Here is a 6,328-nt window from a genome sequence, read left to right as displayed (position 1 = left end):
GGGTTTTTATAGGCTCTAAATGACTTCAAAAATGAATCAAAAAAGTCTCATCCCTTAGTTTTCAGTGTACTGACGATACTACCGTTAGTTCTAGGTGGTACCACCACTAGCCTCGGCGATACCATCGCCTGATATTAGCAGACCACCACCAGGTTTTCTAGAAATGTGCACTTAGTATGTTCTAGCTCACAAGCAGTTCCACCACCTGATATGGCAGTGCCACCACTTGAACCAACTTTAGGTCACTGAATTGGCCTTCCATTAGGTCTAATTCAATCATAATTCAGGTCTAATGAGCCTCTAACTAAGTTAGCATGGTTATATCCAAAACCAACTCAATTAGACTTCTAAACTACTTTGATCAAGACTTAATAATTTACAATCATGAAGCACGTTGTTCAACATGTCATTGTTCATCCGGCACTTCATTTGAACCTTTGGTGCATTGTCTTTTCCTTCGGCATATTAACTCCCACAACATTTGATCTTGGTATAATGTCCGATCCTTCTGACCTGATGTCCGATCTCTAACTCCCACCTAATGTTTGATTCTCTTACTTAAATCAATTTACCTTTTCATAATCGAAGTTAGTCCAATATCACTTTTCTTAAATACTAATTAGTGCTAGTCATAGATGCCATGTAAGCCAATCATGTGAGTGATGACACGTGAAAAATGATATGCATTCTTTTTGCTTATTATATTTTGATATTTTTATCACTTTATATTGATTATTATATATATGCATATATATTGTATGGATTTGTGCAATGGGAATTAGTGTTAGGATCGGAGCGGCACTAAGAGGGGGGGGTGAATTAGTGCAGCGGTGAAGTGCGATAAACTTTTCACGATTTAAACACTTTTCGGAAACTTCGTACGATAAAAGCAACGTTTTCGTTTTAAACCGTTTCGATTGCGTTTTAACTTGAAGAGATAAGTAAGACGGAGACAAAGTAGTATAGCATTAAAGTGCAAATGGTTTGCAGTAATATAAATGACAATAAGTAAATGCAAACCAGAGATTACGCCGATTTTACAGTGGTTCGGTCAAATGACCTACATCCACTTGTGAGGCCCCTCTTCGATGAGGCTCCCACCTTCCACTAGCAAATATTTTGAAAGGGAAGGGTAAATACCCCTGTTACAACTTTTACAAGCGGTTCACTCTCTTACAGATTTTCAGCAAGAAAGAAGGAGGTGAACACTAGGAAATTGAAAACAAGAAAGGCAAAGACTCTTCTAAGACTTTTCTCTCAATCACTTGCTGCTCAAAAAGTTGTGTTCTCAGTTGAGACTTGAGGGGTATTTATAGGCCTCAAGAGGATCCAAATTTGGGCTCCAAAAAATTTGAATTCTTTTATGTTCCCGACGCTGGCGGTGCCACCGCCCAGCCAAGCGGTGCCACCGCCCAGCGCTCGGGTGCTGGACGGTGCAACCGCCCAGCCCAGGAGGTGTCACCGCCCAGCCAAGCGGTGCCACCGCCTGGCTCTCCGATTCACTGGTTTGGCTTAATTTTAGCCCAAACCAAATCTGACTTTGGGCCCAATTGGCCCATAACCAGGATATAGGATTATCTCTTAATCCTAATCCTAATTACAAGTGAACTACATAACAAAAAAAACATCCTAAGTAAGTTTTCAACCGCAAACGTCGAGTCTTGTTCCGGTGAGCTTTCCAACGAACTTCTTCCGACGGACTCCCTGCAAGCTCCCGATCTTGTGATGACTTTAACGAGTAGCCGAGCCTTCTCGGTGATCTCCGTGAACCTCCGACGATCTCTTCGGCGAACTTCCGAAAATTCCGATAGGTTCCCGATTTCTTCTTGGTTGGTTCCGGCAGCATCTCCGACGATTCTTCGGACTCTTAAACGTCCATCGATCTTGACTGCGGTATTCTTGCTTTGTGTTTCTGGTTATCGTAGTTAATCCTGCACACTTAACTCAATAATATGGATTAGATCAATTAACCCATCAATTGATTTTATCATCAAAATCTGAGATTCAACAATCTCCCCCTTTTTGATGATGACAATCAATTGATGACGGAGTTAAACATAACTCCCCCTATCTATATGCCATATTATGAGAAGATGAAAACACTTGAATTCCATCCATAGAATTCAAGCATAAATCGATAAGTTCTAACCGTAGAACTTATCGTTATTCTCATTAAGTAATAGTAAATATAAAACTTCGATGAAAATCATTTTCAAGTAGAATGATAAGAGACAATTTTTACTACAATAGGAGATAAAGATTTTCAATATGAATTTCATGATATAAATGTAAGGCAAGCTTTCAATATGATCAATCAATCTTGCGATATTCTCAAGGATTTTGGAAGGCATTTTGCAAGGCATATAAGACATTCATATCACACATGCTTTTGAAATTCATATAAGTCATGCTATCAAAATGGTACAAGTCATCACTTTTCTCCCCCTTTGTCATCAACAAAAAGGGAATGAGACTTGAAGAATATAACTTGTGATTATAATATCAGGAATTTAGCATTGATCATACGAAAATCCATCATCCAAAATTAAGTATGCTAAAATATTTACGCAGAGTTCACCTAAAGGAAAATTCAGCATTCATCCATTTTATCAAATCTCTTCTTTCTATAAATAACACAAATTGTAGGTGTGCAAGGAAGAGATTGTGATTAAAAAATATCAAGTAGTAACTCCAATAAGTCAAGATCATAATTCGAATACAAACTCATTTAAATTTACATCGTCAACTTGAAACTCATAATCAAGCCATCAAAATCAATTTCGAGATTCATAAAATATCATAAAATCATTAATCTTGATCAGATGGGAGCGGTGTTTGACTCAAGATAGGATAAGATAATTTAACATGTCATTTAGAATCGAAAGAGAAGGATTAGATTCATCGAGGAATAGAGAGAGAATGAAAAACTTTACGAAAAATCCATTTAAACAAGTTTATTCTTTGGGACAATTTAACATACCTAATTCCCTTCTAATGAATTCAAATTAGTCTTTATTCAAGGCTTATGTAAATATATCTACTAATTGATGCTTTGTGTCAATGAATTCTAGAACAACATCATTGTTAAGGACATGATCGCGTATGAAATGATGCCTAATGTCGATGTGCTTAGTTCTAGAGTGCTGAATTGGATTTTTAGTAAGACATATGGCACTAGTATTATCACATTTTATGGGAATGTTTTTAAAGTGAATTCCATAGTCTTCTAATGTATTTTTCATCCAAATAACTTGTGCACAACATGCACTTGCAGCAATGTATTCGGCTTCCGCCGTAGATAGTGCAACTGAATTTTGTTTCTTGGAAGTCTAAGAAACAAGTGCATGTCCTAAAAATTGGCATGTTCTGGATGTACTTTTTCTATCTATCCTGCATCCGCCAAAATCGGCATCTGCATAAGCTATTAGATCGAATTTTTCAGATTTTGGATACCACAATCCTAAATTTGGAGTTCCTTTAATATACCTAAATATTCTTTTAACACTCTTAAGATGAGATAATTTAGGATTAGATTGAAACCTAGCGCAAAGTCCTACACTAAACATAATATCTGGTCTAGTCACGGTGAGGTAGAGTAGACTACCTATCATTCCCCTATATGTTTTTTGATTGAAATTTTTACTATTTTCATCCATATCTAACTTAGTTGCAGTACTCATAGGGGTGTTTATTGCTTTTGAATTATCCATGTTAAATCGTTTTAACAATTCTAATGTATATTTGGATTGGTTAAGAAATATACCATCACTAAGTTGTTTGATTTGTAATCCTAAAAAGAAAGTTAATTCACCCATTAAACTCATTTCAAATTCATGACTCATACATTTGGCAAATGATTCACATAGTGATTCATCCGAAGAGCCAAAAATAATATCGTCAACATAAATTTGCACAATAAGAAAATTATTTTTAAAATATTTAATAAACAATGTAGTATCAACCTTGCCTTTAGTAAAATTATTTAAAATAAGAAAGGAACTAAGCCTTTCATACCAAGCTCTAGGAGCTTGTTTCAAGCCATAGAGAGCTTTAGTCAATTTGAATACATGATTAGGAAGAAGAGAATTTTCAAATCCAGGAGGTTGTTCGACATATACTTCTTCGGAAATAAAACCATTCAAGAAAGCACTTTTGACATCCATTTGAAATAGTTTAAAATTATTACTACTAGCATAGGCAAGGAGCATCCTTATGGCTTCTAATCGAGCCACGGGAGCGAAGGTTTCTTCGTAATCGATACCTTCTTCTTGGTTGAAACCTTTGGCCACTAATCTAACCTTGTTTCTAACCACGATACCATTTTCGTCTTGCTTGTTTCTAAAGATCCATTTAGTACCAATGACTAAATGGTCACTAGGTCTAGGAACAAGCTTCCATACCTTATTCCTCTCAAATTGATTCAATTCCTCTTGCATTGCAATAACCCAAAAATCATCTTTTATGGCCTCGTCAATGCATTTAGGTTCAATTTGAGAAAGGAAGGCGGCATTAGCATAAAAATTCTTGAAAGAGGAATGAGTTTGAACCCCTTTGGATGTATCTCCTATAATTAGCTCCTTTGGATAAGCATCTATATACTTCCATTCCTTGGGTAAGGAAATTTCGGAAGAAGGTGCATCCAAGTTGCTATTTTGAGGAGGAGGTTCATTTAAATTCAAATTATCAAAACCAAGATCATCATCAAAATCATTTTTCTTTAAATTAGAAATTTCATTAAAAACTACATGAATAGACTCTTCTATTACTAACGTTCTTTTGTTAAAAACCCGAAAAGCCTTAGAAACGGAAGAGTAACCAAGAAAGATGCCTTTATCGGATTTAGCATCAAATTTTCCTAAGACATCCCTTTCATTCAAAATAAAGCATTTACAACCGAAAACTTTAAAATAGGAAATATTTGGTTTTTTGTTATTCCACAATTCATAGGGAGTTTTTGATAAGGATGGTCTTATTAGGACTCTATTCATGATGTTGCAAGCCGTATTTACGGCTTCGGCCCAAAAATACTTAGGTAAACTATGTTCATTTAACATAGTTCTTGCCATTTCTTGTAGATTTCTATTTTTTCTTTCAACTACTCCATTTTGTTGGGGATTCCTCGGAGTGGAGAAGTTATGATTGTATCCATTAACTTCACAAAAATTTTAAAAGTCACGGTTTTGAAATTCACCACCGTGATCACTCCGAATTGATGAATTCATGAAACCTTTTTCATTTTGAGTGAGTTTACAAAATTTAGAGAAGCACTTGAAGCAATCACTTTTGTGGACTAAGAAATAGGTCCAAGTGTACCTAGTATAGTCATCCACAATTACAAACGCATATTTGCTTCCTCCTAGACTTGTTGTGTCAATTGGTCTGAATAAGTCCAAATGGATCAATTGTAGTGGTCTAGTGGTGCTAATTTGATTTTTTGGTTTGAAACTAGTTTTTATTTGTTTACCTAGTTAACATGCATCACATACTTTGTCCTTAGTAAACTTCATATTTGGAATCCCTCGTACTAATTCTCTAGATGAGATCTTAGATATTAGTTTCATGCTTGCATGGCCTAATCTCCTATGCCAAAGCCAAGCATCATCATTTAGAGCAGAGAAGCACATTTCATTGCTTAGTTCATCAAGGTTGATGGTGTAGACATTATTTTGTTTTAATGCAATCATAGTCAAGTTATTGTTTGGTTTTTCGATAATACACATATTTGATTCGAATCTAACGATATAACCTTTATCGCATAGTTGACTAATATGCAAGAGATTATGTTTCAATCCATCAACTAGTAAAACATCATCAATAGAAAAACTAAATTTGTTACCAATAGTTCCCTTGCCAATGATTTTGCCTTTGTTGTTGTCTCCGAAGGTGACGTACCCTTCTTCTTTGCTAGTGAGCATAGAGAAATGAGATGGATCTCCAGTCATATGTCTTGAGCATCCACTATCGAGATACCATCTCTTGCTCCTAGCTTGTGGGTTTGTCTACAAAAGAGGATGACTTTTAGGTACCCATTTGATTTTGGGTGCCTCAAAAATTGATCCACTAACTTTGTTATTTATTATTGAATCCTTTATAGTTCCTTTAGGAACCCATATTAATTTTTATGAACTAATTTTCCTAAATGGACATTTGTAGGCAATATGTCCGGATTTGCAACAGAAGTTACATTTCATATAGGAGGAAACATGTAATGTAGGTCCTTTTATGAAAGTGGTAGGATTTTGATGTAATCCTTTTACAAATCCAATTCCATTTCTATTTGTGACGTGACCCTTATGTGCAAGGATCATATCTAATCCTTTGCTACCGA

This window comes from Musa acuminata, chromosome BXJ1-9 (genome assembly GCF_036884655.1).
Source record: "Musa acuminata AAA Group cultivar baxijiao chromosome BXJ1-9, Cavendish_Baxijiao_AAA, whole genome shotgun sequence".
Taxonomy (NCBI): Eukaryota; Viridiplantae; Streptophyta; class Magnoliopsida; order Zingiberales; family Musaceae; genus Musa; species Musa acuminata.
The sequence above is the reverse complement of the archived record's forward strand: the minus strand, read 5'-3'. Positions refer to the sequence as shown.